The sequence below is a fragment of the Dermacentor albipictus genome, chromosome 3 (genome assembly GCF_038994185.2).
Source record: "Dermacentor albipictus isolate Rhodes 1998 colony chromosome 3, USDA_Dalb.pri_finalv2, whole genome shotgun sequence".
In the NCBI taxonomy this organism is placed as follows: Eukaryota; Metazoa; Arthropoda; class Arachnida; order Ixodida; family Ixodidae; genus Dermacentor; species Dermacentor albipictus.
In genome coordinates, this window is record NC_091823.1 from 70,930,717 (window position 1) to 70,948,752 (window position 18,036).

General features: G+C 45.9%; 2 protein-coding genes across 18 annotated transcripts in view; one reads left to right on the forward strand and one right to left on the reverse strand.

Annotated features, from left to right (window-relative positions):
• The window catches only part of LOC135914317 (guanylate cyclase soluble subunit beta-1-like), a 969,460-nt gene that overhangs the window by 675,171 nt on the left and 276,253 nt on the right, over positions 1–18,036 (reverse strand). The window contains exon 1 of one of the 16 annotated variants that reach the window (XM_070535563.1): positions 5,573–5,668. The exons of the other annotated variants lie outside the window; for them this stretch is intronic. The gene's annotated coding sequence lies outside the window, so the exon portion shown is untranslated. Of the gene's footprint in view, positions 1–5,572; positions 5,669–18,036 lie in introns of those variants that run through there. 16 annotated transcript variants of the gene reach the window in all.
• The window catches only part of LOC135914316 (guanylate cyclase soluble subunit beta-1-like), a 219,282-nt gene that overhangs the window by 83,621 nt on the left and 117,625 nt on the right, over positions 1–18,036 (forward strand). The window lies entirely within an intron of this gene.

Below are 18,036 nucleotides of genomic sequence, written 5' to 3' on the forward strand. Positions count from 1 at the left end.
GCAAACATTATACTCAGACAGAAAAGGTCGCAAAGCCCTTTCTGTCTCGTCGTCACTCTCAATCTTCGTCTCCTGCACGGCGACGAAGTCGAGGCGCTTCCTAGACAAAAGCCGGCGAAGCTGCGCCTGTTTCTGCAAAGACCTAAGGCCTCGTACGTTCAAGGTTGCGAATTGAAGTTGCTGGGACAGGGCCATGGTGACTACCAAGTATTTGGACCTAATGATCTATGTGATCGGTCCTAGAGGGCAACGGTGAGGCTCCCTCCGAAACCCCACCAGGCCTTCTGGACCGTGATCGTCGGCACTTTCCTGAGTGTTTCGATGTTTTGCGGCGACGTGCTTTTCTTGTGGTACTGGTCGTCTCGCTGTCTGTGCTTGATTCCGATCTGTTGGTCGCACGGCGCTTCGGAACTGAAGTATCCGCGTTACTTCGGCTGTCCTCTGCCGGCTCAGTGCACGTGTCGAGTTGCTTGGGTGCATCAGATGAGTCATTTCCGGCTCCCTCATTCGCTTGCTGGGCAGCAGCTGGCTCCGTGGTAGCGGGTGCTCCTTTGGGTTGTTGCTTCGGTTGGTCATCTTTCTCTTCGCTACTTTCTTTATTCACGGGCAGTTGGCATTGTTGGCAGTTGGCAGTGGGCAGTTGGCATTCACGGGCGATGGCATTGTGACTGTCTTCAACAGGCAGAGGGGCCTTAGTGGCACAGCGGGTCTCCGCGGAAGAGGGAACGTCTCCCGTCGCGTCAAGAACCTCCGTAATGTCCATTATGTGTTCTTGCAAGCTTTCATGCGGAGGCTTTGTTCTGTGTCGTAACTTATCGGCGTATGTTACGACACATTCTTCAGCTGTGTGACCAAAGCGCCGGCAGGTTTCACAACGTGGGGTTCTGCAGTTTCGACGAATGTGCCCCACCTTGTTACAGCGCAGACAAAGTGGGGGCCGGCCTGGAATTAATACGAGACTCTGCACTCCACAAACAGGTAGTAGATGTGGAACGTCCCCCACGCTCACTCCATCGGCAAGATTAAACACCACGTCCCGATTTAGCGTACGCATTTGTTCCATCTCCGATACTCTCCAGCTTTCTGCTGAAATAGACTTGACTTTCCCGTAAGCCTGGAGCGCATCTCGAATGTAGGTGCTCTTCCAAACGCTCAGGAAGCCACAAAAGCTTCATTTTAACTTCCGTGGGCTCAGGATCAATGACGACACAGCGTCTACCTTTTACGGATAATTCCCCGCATGCGACTAGCTTTGATTTTGTCATCCCTGATTTGCACGTCACCATCCACACGTGCGACATCTGAAATTGTCCGATGGAACTTATTTCCTTCAGGTCAATAACGGTCCGAAGGGCGTCTCTGAAGTCTTGGGCTCGGTACGGTCGACCACTTAAGTCAGCATGCAGGAAAACGGAGTCCACAACCAGCTTACCGGTAGGAAGACGGGGTAACACAACACGGTAGTCATTGCTGCTGGCTGAAGCCTGAGTAGCACCTCGGCCAGGGGCCGATAAATCCTTTGAAGCGGAGAACATGAGAAAAGCGACCGTTCGGAACGCCGTCTTCTTCTTTCTCCCACTGCACCACCCCTGACATGCTTTTCGAGTGTACGTTTTGGCCATGTGAACAGTACGACGTGCCGATGCGCTGATGTTTACATTTGCATCTTGAGAGCCAAGATCCGCTATCACTCCACCGCGTCAAGTGCCGCATCTCTAGAAGAGCAAGAGTGTTCGTACCATCGACAGGTACATCTTGCAGTGCTAGAACATCGATTTTGATGTACGATATCCTTCTTAAATATGAAATTCAGAAATAGACAACGTTGACTTTTAGGGTTATTACTGCTAGTTTCGATAGTTGTCTCTCGTTCTTTACACTTTTGAGCGCGCATATAATTCGTGTGTTCAATGCAAAATAGCTACATGAACATTCGTGGATGAGAGTTCTTTCTGACAGCATACTGGCTTCTCACGGCAGCACTGTACCAGATTAATAAGACCCGAGCGAGACAGCTTTTCACGCAACTTTGTGGAACAACCCAAATCTTCTTTTCCGCTTCGCATAAGCTTGTGAAATATTCCTGGGAAATTAACTAATGTGTCAGTGTAACAGCACATGTAAGTCCACAGGCCTGTGTGCCACATCTTACCAAAAAAAAACGGATACGCAGCTATTCCCGCAGATGGTATGATTTTGATCAGCGGCCGATTTTGAGGAGGCCGGTAGGGCGTTGCTGGTGCCGCGTCGTCACGGCACAATTATAACTATTCGCCACGTCGACTTTATTACCGGTGTCGGTGCCATCAGCATTGCCGGCTTCAGAGAAGCGCGATTGAATACCGCGCAAGAGAAAAGTACAGTGTACACCACCGATGCGAAAACATACACTTTTAAAGGACCGCGATGGAAAGCGCTTCTGTTGCGACTTCGGAACTCTTGGCCGTCGCGACCGAATGTTTCTGCTGCGACGTCAGAATTGGTGTTGTAACGTCGGAGTCGCTGTCAGGATATAAAGCTGTTGTTCCGACTTCAGAACTCTTGTTGTCGTGACAGAATGCTTCTGTTGCGAAATCAGAATTTCTGTCGTAATGTCAGAAATGTCTCCCAATTAAGAAATGTCAACAACTTCTGTCGTACAACAGAATTTCTGTAGTTGCGACAGGAATTCCTTTTGTCTTTTTCAACCGGGCACTACAGAAACTTGTCGCATCACACAATTTCAGTGCACTTCTGTTGTCATCATTGGGTACATGTTGCGGCGATAGGTTTCCGTTGTGGAACAGTTCTCTGTAGTACAACAGAAGTTTGTCCATTACTTCTGGAACACTTCTGTTATGACAACTGGGGGCCTGTTGCAATGATAGGCTTCTGTCGTACAACATTTTTCTGTAGTACAACAGAAGTTGGTCGCATTACTTCAGGAACACTTCTGTTGTGACAATTGGGGGCCTGTTGCCACAATAGGTTTCTGTAGTATTTCAACAGCTCTCTGTAGCACTACAGAAGTTTTTCGGGTTACCTCAGGAACATTTCTGCTGGGACAACAGGGTGCCTGTAGTGACGACAATTTTTTCTGTAGTACTACAAAAATCTGTTGTAGAGCTTCAGCTTTCTGTTGTAACAACAGACATACGACAGACTGCACTTCTGTAGTAGCAACAACAAATGTCTGTTGTACATCAGAAAAGTCTGTCGCTGCATCAGGAATCTCTAGTTACTACAGAAAAATCCTGTTGTACAACAGAAATTTCTGTAGTACTACAAAAATCTTTGTAGAGCTTCAGCTTTCTGTTGTAACAACAGACATACGACAGACTGTACTTCTGTAGTAGCAACAACAAATGTCTGTTGTACATCAGAAAAGTCTGTCGCTCCATCAGGAATCTGTAGTTACTACAGAAAAATCCTGTTGTACAACAGAAATTTCTGTAGTACTGAACACAACCTCTGTTGTCATTTTCAACTGGGTTGTGTAGACATGTACATGGTTAAACAAGGCACAAGTGAAGGTGCTGGAAGCAACAGGCCTCCGTCCACACGTCGATCTGGTTGAATTATATTGACTTCGTCCCCGTGCGAGTGCTATGACGTATAGGCTAATTGCATTCTTTGTAGAGAGTACTATACTTACTTACCCTAGCCAAACAAATATGGAGTAATTTTGAGGAATCGTGCAGAAAACATTTGAAGTAGGCAATCAGTGCACTAGTGTAGTGTCGTTGAGCGGAAAGACGGGTGGGAAAAAACAGAGTGGACAGGACAGACGCGTCTGTCCTGTCCACTCCGTTTCTTCCTGCCCGTCTTTTCGCTCAACTACACTACATGCTGCACCAACTGGCCCCACAGTTTGCGCTGCTGCTCTGGTGTAGCATGTCTATATCGGCCAGGGCAAAGCTGTATGAAGCATCCCGCTTGCGTTTACGACTGCAACGCCACAAGTTATTTCATAGCGCTTGCTTTTCAAGGTCGTGCAAGACAGCAACTAAGCTTTTATTAGAACATACATACGCAAGCGAAATTGTCTTTAACGAAACCCATTATCGCTATTAGAGCCTCCTTATCGGCACAATACACCTCAATTTGTTTTTCTTATAAGACTTTTGCAGCCCTGTTTTGAATGCACTGGAAGCACGACCCGGCGATGCATTTCGTAAGGGACGCAACCGCGTCCCATATTCAAGATCAATGGTGATTCGTTCATCCCTGATCACTACCACTTTGGCTGTAACTCTTCGAATCGTTTTACGTTACAAGACCATAAATTGCCACCGGTGTACTGGCCAGTTATTATTCGTAATATCTAATGTTTCGGCACATATTGCACTGCTATGTTAACATAGTATATGCTTCGTTATCGCCATCAGAAGTTTAGGCAAAGAGAACACGTCGGTGCTTTTAAATATTCTCGTCGCACTGTAGTTTGGGTTCAGTTGGTTGGGCTCCAGCTCCTGTGACACCTTTGTGCCTCAAGATTGAAGAATAGGTACTGCTGTGCTGCAGATCGAGTACGCTCTTCAGTGCAAAGCCGAACTCAATGCTAGCCGCACCTCCTCATCCAACGACAAGTTATATAATTGCAAAACGTTCCTCAGAAGCTGGCATGATATAACGGGTGCCACAGACAGGCTCACGAGGGAACAACCCACTAGAAAAACAACAAGCAGCGAAAAGGCAAGTTGTATAGAGGCACGGTAACACCAACTTGAAGGCATGAAAATGCAGTAATACCTAAAAGTGAAAGTGAAAGTTAAAGCTTATTTCTTTTCAACGAAAAGAGGGCGCCAAGACAAAAGGCAAGAGCCTGACAAGGCCTTGGTCGCCTGTAAAAACAAAAACAGCTGGCATTGTGCACCAGCATTTCACAACAAATTCACAATGAATTTCTCAAGCGTTGTAAAAAGCATGAAGCACTAAGTTAACATGCGTAAAATTTGTACTAGAAAAGAATAAATCACATACACAACTTATCGTATGAGCAGTATAAAGACACATAATTTTTTTTACAAACATAATGTCAGTTTTCAAACACGGGAACAATGTCACAAAGCTTCCAACATGTGCATTACAGAAAAGAACATTTGAAAGCTAGTAAAATAAATAAAAATAAATGCAAAGTATGTCGACTAAAGAAATATCTCATTTCGTTTGTTGCAATAGATATTTTTTCATTGTAGATTTAAAAGGTTCTTGTGGAAGTTAATATTCAGTTTCAAAGGGAAATTTATTTATTACCGTCGGAATCTTGTAGCTTAGTGTTTGCTTGCCGTGATTGGTTCGTGTGATTGGAACAAGTTTGCGTTTCGTCCGAAAAGCATATCGGCTGCTGGAATTATCTGGACAAGAATAGAAGAATTTATGACGATGGGTGTACTTAAGTAGACAGAAATTATATACTTCTTTTACTTTAAGAAGGCCATGATGATTCTGAAATAGCGGTGACGTAGGTAAATCTGAAGGTCTTCCATGAAATCCCTCAATAGCACGCAAAGCGCGTTTCTGAATTGAAATTAGTTTAAGGTAATTTTTTTTTATTGCGACAGCATGCCTTATGGCATAGAGAATTACTTACACGTGTAGATAGACGCCGGATTGTCGGTGGAAGTCCAGCAGTGTTCGGTGGTGGGGCCCCAAGATCCACCTGTCTACATCTGGCGGCCGACCTCAAGGTGGTAAGGTAATTGCTGGACGTCATAGTTCCCCAAACAAGGATACAGTATGATAACTTTGAATAAAGAAGTGCGTAATACATAGATATCTTTAACAAGGCGGCAACAAATGAGATATCTCAGTTGTTCAGTTGAGTTGAGTTTAGTGGTTGTAGGCTACTGGTGGGATTAGCCTTGCAGTTGCTGCCGGCAATTGCTCCGCCGTAGTGACACTTAAACTACATTAATCATAAATATCAGACACAGACCTCACAACTACACAGTCACTCCTAAGGCCACCATGTGGAGGCTGAATCCGTATCCTGCAGGTAACTTAAAAGAAGGCAAGAAACCTCCTTCCTATCTAACACAAACAACCTGCTGTTTTACTTAGATCAGACATTAATTTGGTGGTGTGAAAATTCCAAGAAAGATTCTCATTGAACCAGACACCAAGAAATTTCTGGTTTGAAGCTCGCTTTAATTCAGTATGCTCGTAGAAAATTTTCAGAGTGATACTTTCTACTGCATTATTAGGATGAAAAATAATGCAGTTTGTCTTTGATAAATAAGGCTTAGTCTACTGGTCAATAACCAGTTATGTAGCTTTCTTAAATATGCATTTACCGTAGCCTCCGTTTGGGACAAGGAGTGAGATGAAAAAAATATATTCGTATCGTCAGCGTACATGACCAAGTTAGGCGATTCGGCTATGTTAGCGATATCATTTATGTATACTAAAAAGAATAACGGTCCTAATATTGAACCTTCAGGAACACCATGCTGAATTGGCAATTTTTCGTAGGGCACTCCATTAACATGAACCTACTGCAATCTGTTATTTAAATAGCTCTTTAGCAAGTCAGATGCAATACCACATATGCCATAGGTTAAGCTTGCGTAGCAGAATGTTGTAATGAACGCAATCGAAAGAAAAGGCCAAGAATGTACTGTTTCATTTCGATATTCTTGATGATTTTTTTCATTTTCTGGTAATATCGCCTGCTTTGTTGATTTATCTTTTCAGAAATTCATACTGCGAGGAAGTAATAACGTAGAACTTATGGAAAAAATTTTCGAGACGAGTATTAATGACACCTTCAACGACTTTTGATAAAACGGGTAAAACAGAAATGGATCTACAATTAGATAAGTCATTCTTTCCACCACCTTTGTAAACTGGACATACACGTGTTATCTTATAGAATTATAGCTTTAAGTTATAACTAAAACGATATGACCATCCTGTCTCACACGAGATCGAAAACTGATACCCCGAGTGTGCAAATGTTTAAGGCCATTCGCTGTAAATGCGAAGCAAAGAAACAGCGCATCGACGCGCGATTGAAACGAAAGCGCGATTTCTCACTCGACATAATTCCATCGCCGACAGCGGTGCCTTCCTTCGTGCTGTGACATGCATTATAGGTAATCAAGAATGCCACGCATCCAAACTCAACAATTTGCGGGTTTGATTCCATTCTGCGGAGGCAGGACTCCGATGAACGTGGAATGCACGGGAGCTCGTGTACGGAACTTTGAGGGGCGGTAAACGAAACTCATTTTTTTTTAAATAGTATTGCAGAGGCTTCCACTACGGCGTCATTCCCAGCCCAATTTTTGATCGATCGGTGCGATGAAACCACGCAATGTGAAAGTAAATGAACAATAAAGTCGGGATTCCCCACGGTATCGTGAACATTTAGCATGGAGTTTTTAGCGAGATATGTCACGGTGCGTGGCGACACCGCACGGACAGTTTCCCCAACGGAAAAGTTCGCGCGAACCGGCGCTTCAATCATTGCACATCGGCGAACTAATGACCCGACATGAGGGGCACGCTCGGAAGTGGAGCTTTCAGAAATCGTGCGCCGTCTGGCGCGAGCGATGACGCCTGTCGAGCGAGATTGCAAATTACAACCGGGGGAATCGAAGAGTTCAACGCAATCGATCGTGCGCAGGCCGGTTTTACAAAACCCAAAAGTGTCCCGATGAGCAATCTCTTTTCCCGTCAACTGCCATAGGTAGTACGCTGTTTGTCGCGTCTGTTCTCGTCAACCGATCAGTTCACGCACACGTTCTGTTCTTAAATGAAACGTCATTCACAAGTTTATAAGAGAAAGCTGTTTTCCTTCTGATGCACAGAAGCTTGTTGAACAAAGAAAAAAAAAGAAGGGGCTTATTGCAACAACATTTTAGCAGGTGCGCATTACTTTGGTCATATAGCGAACAAATGCAATTTCAAGGGTCGAAGGGAAGGCAATTTGAATTATTCATCTTGCAGTGGGAACAACTTTCTTTCAATAGACCAGTATGTTTTCTATTAGTGCAGTCCAGTTCAGCAAATAAAGCGCTGAAGAAAGCACCGAAATCATTTTCAAAGTATTATGGCTGTTGTTATGAGCATGTTGAGAGCTGTAATTAACTGTTCTAAATATAGCGCTTTTCTTCAATACTGACAATGCTCTAACATAATGCAGAGCTACATACTATTTACTAGTCTGTGAAAATGAAGGCCATCGTGCCCGGTCAACCTATAGTTGCACATGTTTTCAACTTGTCACGTGTGAGTTGCAGCGAACTCATATGAAAGCGCGCCGCCAGTCATAGTTAAGGAACAATAACAGCAGCTACGATCAAACAATAAGAAGACGAATTTCATGCGTAGGGCGTGAGTGCAGGTGGCGCAATGTAAGGCTAATATCTCCACAGCTGTCCATGTACAAGAAAAAAAACGTAACGGAGATACCTTGGAGAAACTCTGGACTTCATCAAGCTCATTTGTATTGTAATTGTGTTTATGCTTAAAGAATTTTCGTCGATTGAAATGTTTATGCTGCTGGACAGATAATCTGAACGGCGAGATATAGACACTGCACCGGCACGTAAAGATACTACCTGACACTGTTTCCTGTCCTATTCACCGGCTACCTAATCACAACTTGGTAGCTGTGAGCAACTTTGGCACCTCATATTTAACTTAGTGCCCTCGTACTCTGTGCTTTCGTACGTGCGCCATAAAATAAAAAAAACCTTGAGCAGTAAGGTAAAGCTCAGCGAAAAAAAAAAATTGCCATGCAGCGATCTCATCCTTCCGCTTTATCTCGATCCTCTCCACATTTCCCAACATCTTCACTTTATATTCGTGTTGTAAATGGGGGTCCACATGGCTAGACTTGCTTTGTCACTTTTGCACGACGCCTAAAGCTTGCAGATGGGGCGTGGTAACTAGGTGCACAGTCATTGTCCTTAAAAGCGGAACAATATATAAAGAGAAAAGTCGTCATGAGTTATCGCTATCTTTGGAAGTGTTAACTACATGCGCCTTTACGGGCGATTAGCGAAAATGTTCCTTCAAGGATATCTCGTGAGGAACTACGAATACTTGAGCGGGGGGCACAAAATCGCAACAGAAAAGAAATGGGCAAGTAAAAAACCAGCCACCTTCCGTGAGCTACACTTTTATGGAAGAGCTATGTAACTACGTCCTCTAACGTATGGCAGAAGAAAGTACCAGTCACCCCCCCCTCCCCCCCTCCGAAGAAAAAGTAGAGGCACAGTGTTTCTGACCGAGCCCCCTCGTTTTTGTATGGGTAGCTTTTACGACGTCAAGAACGGCACATAAGACAACACAGTATAGTCTGCTCCTTAGGTCGCTGCGGCTCCCCTCCCCATACGTTCTGTCATTTGTCTTCCTCGCTAGACAAGGCAAAGAAAAAAGCACCCGTAATGGCGCGTTAAAAAGAAACGAGGGCTTTCGTCAGCTCTTGCCTGGAAGGCCTCTCTACATTTTTCCTTTCCTCTCCCTTTCTTTTTTCCTTCTTTCGTCTTTCTTCGTGTCATTCAGTGAACGAAGGACGACATGTCCGTACAGGGTCTCCTTAACCTCTTTGGAGCTGGGGGCTTGGTGAGAGTCTCTAGCTGACGCATTTCCTGCGCTCCGCGAACGAGGATATGATGGCGTGTTCGTGTCTCAGGTAAACTGAACCACCGCTCACCTTTGACGACCTTTGTGGGTACGGCATAAGACGCCGTTGTGAATGGCCACGGTCGCTCGCAGGCTTTCAAGCCTTACAGAGGGCCATGTACTTACAACGAGCTTGAACGTGCAACCGGAATCTTTCTATTTTACTCCTGTACGGCCCCTTGGGCTCTGTTTCCTCGTAATGTCGCAGCGAGGCTGGAGCAGCTACTTTCTTCATAACTGCAAATCGTGCTCATGCCTGCATGCTATAAGCTTCAGTATGTCCCTTTCTTTAGAACGTCATTGATGGTCTAGGCAAAAAACGAAACGCTTTATATTTGTTTAGCAAAGCGTGACCTCTTATGTACGAGGTGTAATGCGTCTGTGACGGCTGCCGTTTAGCTGTGGACTGTTGTGGCTCAGCCAACAATGAAGGTCCCTCAGAAAAGTGCACCAAGAGCTGCCAAGCTACGAACGAGGCATCGTCTTACGCACGATAAGTTCGCTAAGCCCCTGTTGCAATTTCTACATGAGGAGGGTCTCCGTGCTTTCATCTATATACACGACTATGCAAAAGGGCAAGCTGCGCGAAAATAAAGAGAGAAACTGTGACCGATTTACCTGTAGGAAGAAAAAGAAAAACCTCGATTGCCCAGCTCTCACTGGCAACGCCTCAGAAAAGATCTTCAGTGTTTTCGCTTTCATCTGGCTTTTTCGGCTACACTGGTGACACGGCCGCACTTTCTTGGTCTCTATCTTTTGTAGCGCATTTTCTTCGTTTAATACTTTTTGTCTCTGTTCCCTGGTGTACGTTCCGTTATCTGCGCGCTCAATTAGTCAACCCGCCGCGCCTTATTGCATAAGACGTAAGTTTCGCTCTTTGCATAAAACTTCGAATGTTCATTGACATTTCAATGACAACATTTCTTTAGTTGGACGACGCTACGTAGCAGTAGAAGTTACCATCGTGGCTACCCCTCAAACATAGTATAAACTGTTTCTCGTCTATCGAGGAAAAGGGTCAAACTCGGTAGCTAAATTCTCTAACGAAATAGTCTATATCTTGTCATCCCTCTTTCCACAATGAACGGTTCAAAACCAGGCGCACGTCTGTTGACTTCCAGATCTTTTCCTGCACTCTTTCTTTCGTCTTTTGAGCCAGCATCTTGTTTCAACTCCGTTCTTTTTTTCTTGTCAATTTTAAAGCTTGCGTGGGCGCGTTTGCGACCTTCATAAGATTAAAACTCAACCACCTGCAGGCTAAAGGATCCGTTTTGTAGATCTTCGTACCATATCGCAGTAGGTGGCTTCGGCAATATTTTTTTTGGCGGCTCCGACCTTTTATGCCGCAACACAAACACGTCGTCTCTGCCAAGCACCACGGAGAGAACCCGGCTGGCGCAGAGGGTATCTGTGTGTGTTTAAAGACTGCCATCTCTCCTTTATCCTTGCTTGAGCTATAACAGTGTCGTGGCAACTGTGTGCTCAAAAAGGAAGCTCAGGAATGGTGAAGCAAATATGGCTCATGTAGTCTTGTAACCACATCACAAATCAATTGCGGCTGTGTCAGACTTATTTATGCTTCGGCAACGATCCTTCCAGCTGATTGAAAACAAAGGTGTTACGACGGAGCTAGCGAAAATGCCTTCGCTTGAATCATATATGGCCTGAGCGCATTGGTTTCCATGGATTGCGGGCCATTGGCGTACAACACGGGGCTCCTGCCATGGTGACGTACACATGGTGACGTACATAGGGACACTCAAAGGAGGCTCAGGTGGAACAGTTGCCGGCTATGTATGACAGACTAGTCCCGCCTGCTGCAACACCACCACCACCATTTTGTTACTGTCAACTTCGCCTCTTTACGCAGTCAAAGAGCATTATACGGCATCCTATGACTTGGTTGTATGATAGTAGCGTTGTCAAACATGCTACTTATGGGTGCAGATGCATCCCATTTCTTGTCAAGGAGTGGGCGAATTAGCGCCATGAAACCTGAAACAGGGTGCAGAACTTGCGATAGGCACCGATTCATAGGCACATCACTGCGTTTTCCACCGTATCCTTGATTAAGCATGTGCGAGTGATGCCGCGCAGCTTCGAAGCTCACATCTTATCAGAAACATGGGATCCTTGCACTCGCTTTTTTTTTTACCTAAATGCATTGTGTCTGAAACCTCTCAAATTTTGTCTTTTATAAGCTGACAATGCCCTGCTGAACCTCGAGTGCAGATACACTGAGCTGCTTGTTGACGACGTTGCCGATGCCGTTGTGGTCATTGGCGTGCCCAGATGTGATATTTGCAGGCCGTTTTGATACTCAGATACTGCAAGCCTAGCCCCATCCGCCTACAGAAATTCCGCGTGTTACAAAGGATACCACCTAAATTTAAAAATTCAATGTATTTCTACTCTGTGAAGGTGGTGGTGGTGAAAAGCATTTATTGGGCAGGTGGATGATAAGAGAAGCTGTTCGGCGCACGATACATAGGTGACCCAGAATACTGAACAAACGTACGAACATATTTATTGTCCTAATCTGTGGTCATCGTGGCGATATAGGTACGCACAAACATTCGCGCATCACCTCTGTTAATGAACGTGTCCGTCACGTAAGGCAACAAATGGTTCATACCTCCTTAAGCGATGGTCCATACCCCCGTAAATGTGGCATCCCCATTACGACGACAGAAGACAAGTGAAGTTCTACGCTGGAATTATAAGCGGCAACGGAACCAGCTGTGGAAGAAGACGACGACGACGACGAACACCTGAGCAGTGGCACGAGCGCGCTCGCGCGGTTGCACCGAGGGGCGGCGATGAGCCAGCTGAAGACGACGATGCTCGGGCCATTGCTGATCATGATTAGTTTTTTGCGCAACGAAAACAGCTGTGGAAGAAGATTACGACGACGACGACGACGAACGCACTAGCAGTGACACTAGTGCGTTTGCGCAGCTGGCGCAGAGAATTTTTTAACAGTTCTTTTGTAAAATAGTTACACAAAACATTTCTTTTCAGAAACGCCTGTTCTTGACACGGGTAATTCAAGGGTGCGTTACAGGTCCCCGAGCTCACGTGGGTATGTGCCGTTGAGCTTGGACCCTTTCTGCACTGTCACCAGGATCGCGCCACATGATGATTTGTTCTTGTCAACATCTCGGGACATATTTTTTTCCAGATCCTAGCCATAGACAGCTTTGCTGTAATAATATGCTTTTTAGTACGACGTTAACAAGGAATACAAAAGAGCCTGATGTGCGCTTTGAATCACTCTGTGAGAGGCAATAACTGCAACAGGCCCTCGCACTCCCTCTGCACCGTGCATGCTGCGTGTGATAATGACTGGTAACCATTGCCACCTACGCAGCCAACTCCATTCCCAATTTAGGAATTGCTCTGCATCGCTCATCTCATTACACCTACATAGCTTACCACAGGCAGGTATGAGCAACGAAGATTCTTCATAGCTCGTACAGTGTTACTTAATCAACAAACGATTAACAGACATAATTAGCATAATACCAGGCGCTTGTTCGCAAATGGTTATGGTGATCTAACATGCAGTGAAATTAGCAGCGTTATCTGGTAAGCTTGCTCTTTTTGACCTTTCCGTTGCATCCTGATAATACACAACAGCGCGATGGGTATACTTTACTAGAAAAGCTTTTGCTTTCTAAAGCAACATCTCACGTTTACACCTGATCGGAAAAAATGCAGGATTTCCTCGCGTCGTGCAATGTTACAACGTGAAGTGAGCCATTGCAATGCGCACGTTTATCTACGAACGCATTGTCAATGATATCATTCGTTGAAGGGTGCACATCACACTATAGCCACATTTTCCGCTGACGTTCGATTGCTTTTTTTTCGGTCACTTTGAGCCAATGACCGCTCCTCCATTTGTTGCCTCGGGAAACACAGCGTCCCACTGCAGGCGGAACCCCGATCGACCACAAAATGGGAGGACGGGCAATGTGATTGCCCACGGCAGATGGTCGTTGCTATGCGAACGCACGAAACAAATCCGCACCAGCGGCTTGCTTTAGCAGTCGGTAAGAGCAGTGAAGCGATGGTGCAGGGGAATTGGGGGACAGCAAGGTCCGCTCTGGTGGGCCACGAGGCCAGATGTCGTACTATCACGAAGACTCGCACGCGTGCCGGCAGTATTACTGAACATGTACAGAACACACTAATTAATTCCACAACACCACTGCTTTCTTCGGGGGTATCACAGGAACAGGCACAAAAATTATGACATGTATAAAAAAAACATAGAAATATTGTCAAACCATAAAAGTAGCAGGAAGCGTAGAGGTAGACAGATGGTTCAATATAAGTTGCAACACCACCAACTGTTCCGGTAACCGGCCATGCTTAATCTCATAGCACTGCAAATCAAACAAATATCGTATAAATTATCGCAGTTCTAGGTAAATAGAAGAAGGTATCGTACAAGGTACAGCATTCGATTGCATAGTGAAACAGGAGGAGGGAAAAAAATTAATCAAGAGAAAGGATGAGAGGTTAGCCTGGAGAGCGTGTCTCTAGCCTTCTACTATTGCTTGCTGGGGTAAAGGGAAGTGGGAGATACAGAGAAAGGATGAGGCAGATGGCACCTGACTATGATATAGTTCAATGAGCTAGTATATACAGACGTTATCGAATGCTCAGATCTGCCCTGTGGACGCACTACACACTAACACTGTCTGGCAAACACATTTCGCACAGTATTTACATCCCACATGTTCTAGAGGCGGGTGCCTTCTTGCATAGAAAACTCAGGATTGGTTTCATGGCGCGTTGGGTACGGTCAACCTGTCTCCACTCGCCCAATATCTTCCTTTTCGAAAAGGAACGGGAGTCCAGACGTTGAACAGTAAAGTGTCCTTCGCTAGGCTGCATATTGAGGGCACAGGCAAAGTATAGGGTCTGTTTTGTTGCGCCTGTGACAGGTGCTACACAGGGAAACAAGCTGTAGAATAAAGTGTCAGGGCATGAGACTTCAGGTTTAGAGTGCAACGTGAGGAGCCGGGGGAGGGGGGGGGGGGGGGGGGGACTCCTCTCGTTTGTAAGGTATGTTTTAGTAATGTCTACAAACGGCGTCTTTTATGAGAGTTTGCGACCACTTCGTTGTGCCGAAAAACAACGCCGCGTGAATTCATGTGCCGTATAATATGCAAACAGCCATATGTTCCTTCATGCTTGCGGAATCCAGAAAAGTGGGATTATGCTTACCAGGAGGGATAACATATTTTGGTGCAGAACACCAGAAAAATATGTGAGCAAGGGGATGTCTTACTGAGCATCAAAATGTGCTGAAGCAGTAACCAATATGGGAGGAGCAGAAAATCAGTTTCTTTCTTCACCTGGAAAGTTTACGTATACGTGTTGTGCGTATTTCAGTCCCCTTTCGAAAGGGCCGTTTATCTCTACAAAAAATACTTCGACAGAAGCAGCTAGTCTCGTTTTCTTAGTCATAAACGTGCAATACGTTTTGCACCACTTAGAGCACAGGAATCGCCTTTGCCGGCTTCGTCCTCCACGAGAGGCCACCTTGAGTCTTGAACAAGTGACTTCCCGCAATCACACTTTGCGCTATAACAGACCCCACAATTCAAGAGCTACACTGAGCATTTTAGTCAAAACTTGTACTCTCACCATGAATTTAGGGGAAGCAGCGTACGTTCAACTCTATACGAACGTGGCCTCCTTTTTCCAGGTCTACAGTGCCTCGCATTGTTTTGCTTTCACTTACCGTCCATTCACTCCGAACTACACGCTGCTTAGCAAAGGTCACTCTGCCGGCCACAGCCACTCGGCCCAGGAAAATAGGCCACCGCATCTGTCACTGCTGCTGATATACGGCGCACGCATGGAGCACGGCTCACGCGCGCTGCGGAGGGGACTTCGCATGAATCACCCTTGCATGGTCCCTGAGAACCGGTGAAGAGTCCCAGGGCTAGCTAAAACGCGCTTCAAGCGCGGACGTGGACGACTTTGCCAAAAAGTGCATCTGATCCTGTGCATTACTTGGACAGAGACTAGTAGCTCGAAACTGGCTTTGCTTCATTTGTGTGTCTGTCCGTACATCCATCATTCCGCTACGCTGATGACGTTATCAGCACCTTTACATCTGCAACACCACCGTGTCTACAGCGCGAAGATGAAAAACATTGTCCAGAGCCATGAACAACTGTCAATGTAAGCGAACAGCGTTACGCATCTAAAAGTTATTCGCTTTATTGAAGGAATTGTGCACTTTAAGGCTGTCACCATACATCGGCGAACATAAATTTCAATGAAGCTATAGATTTGAATTAAATTAATCTAGTCTACCTAAACCTGCAATTTTATATCATACGAAAACTAACTTCTGTTTATCAAGAGAAAAGATTCACCGCATGATTTATTTGCACAAAAGCTGCTTTCCTTTATTATCACAAAATTCATTCAGTTGTAATAGTGTGCATACTGAGAAATACGAAATATAACGTTTGTTGTTTAACGCCTCTACTCCCCGTGCTAAGAAGTGATAATGGGCACATCCTAAAGATGTTTGATGTCTTTTTACGCCGCACTGAAGCTTACGAGCACCATTTGCAGCGTTCGTACACCATAGCACCAAGTGCTTCCTCTTCAAACTGTTCTCCTCCCTTCAGCTGTATGAGTCTATCACACATCCACATCTGTCACCTCTATGGATACCGGCACCTTCTATTCCTCGCCACGTAGCATGACCTCGGTTGAAGAGCACGCTCGGTGGCAAAGCTATTTTTACAGCGACTACATGGCTCACAGGCCGAGAAGGTGCTACGTGCATTGCTGCAGTTCCTGAAGTTGACAGGTATAAGTAAGCGACTAATCTTGATCTGCAGCGCGGAATGAAGTGAGCATCACAGTGTTTGTTCTCTGTTGTTCATTTTCATTCCTTAATTTCCTTCCCCCTGCGTGAAGACAGCAAAACGGACGTGCGCCTAGTTGACCAGCCTGCCTTCTCCCGCCTTCCACTCTCTCTCTCTATCTCTCTCTCTCTCTGCCTGTCTAAGCTGTGTGAGAAAGCCCGTGTTATGTGTACTTGGCGAGACACCGACGCCAAGCCAGAAAACAATTAGGTCCACATACTAGATCTAACCGACTGTGATGCGATGGAATTTGATGGATATGCTTCCAGGATCGATGGGCGTTACAAACCACATTAAAACCACCGCGAGGACTCATGTCGCGCACTGGTGTCATGATTGGACCACCAAGTCATCGCTCTTGATTACGCAGCATCCTTGCAGAGATCTAATTTACTACTACGCTGTTTGCGAGATCGGGCTACTTGGCGAAACACAGGACGACACTGCGAACCCCGGGGATGTAGGAGGAGCAAGCTTCCCTACAAAACATCTGGCGACAGTCATCATGGTTGTACTTTCGTCGTTCGGAAAGGAGGGGGCCTCGATGTGGGAGGACTGGCAGTACTAGCTTGCATTGCGCAGTTAATTCTGTTTCCTTTATATACGTGTTTTTCTCCAATAAACGCCTAGCTGCGAGTAAGCGAAGGTGTTTTCCTTTTCTCTGGCTTCGTATGTGTTCATTACGTTCCTCTACTTCACCATGTCAGGAACAGACACACTGTGATGCTATTTCTTACGAAATGGGTGTGCGTGCTCGAGAGTGCGTGTGTGAAGGAGGGGGGTAGTGGACGCGTGCGTGAGACAGAGATAGAGAGACAGCGGCCAGCCATACGTATCTTGTCAAGCATGTCAGGAATGGCAGCAACGTTGTTACAAGAGTCGCTTCTCGATGGTGCGCGGTGATGAGACCGAATGAAAAGAGGTAGCCGTCGGTCAGTGCCCCCTGAGTCCATTAGATGGATTAAGCTTGACGTTCCGCTCACACCAGTGCACAAACGACGACAGTGTGACGTGCACACGGCTCCTCAGCAGGAACGCTGATCTGTGCTCGCGCAACGCTCATGCTATAGCAGTGAACGCCAGAACGCTTCCCTGACTCAGGCGGAGCCGATTGTGCAGGGCGTGACAATACGTTAACTTGGCTTTGTCCCTCTTGCAGCCAAACGCAGCGCGCGTCTCTGTGGGCCTCCTAAACCTCGACGCGCGGTTCACGCAGGCATCGTCGACACTGTGGTGCAGCACGGCGGCGGCGCCGACGGCGCTGACTGCTCGAAGATGCCTCGAGTGACTGAATATTTGGACAAAACTGTACCACGCTTAGCAGTTTAAATAATTATTGTGCACACCCGCAAGAATTGCTAAAGTTTGGGGTAATTACAGGGTCGATGCCGAGTATCCTATACTCTAACATCTCCAACTCTGAAACGCCGTGTGCGTCACGGTCGCCGAAGCCGCTCTTCACCATTTGTACATAGGTGTTCAGATAGGTGTTTCGCTATAATGGCCCGCATTTTCC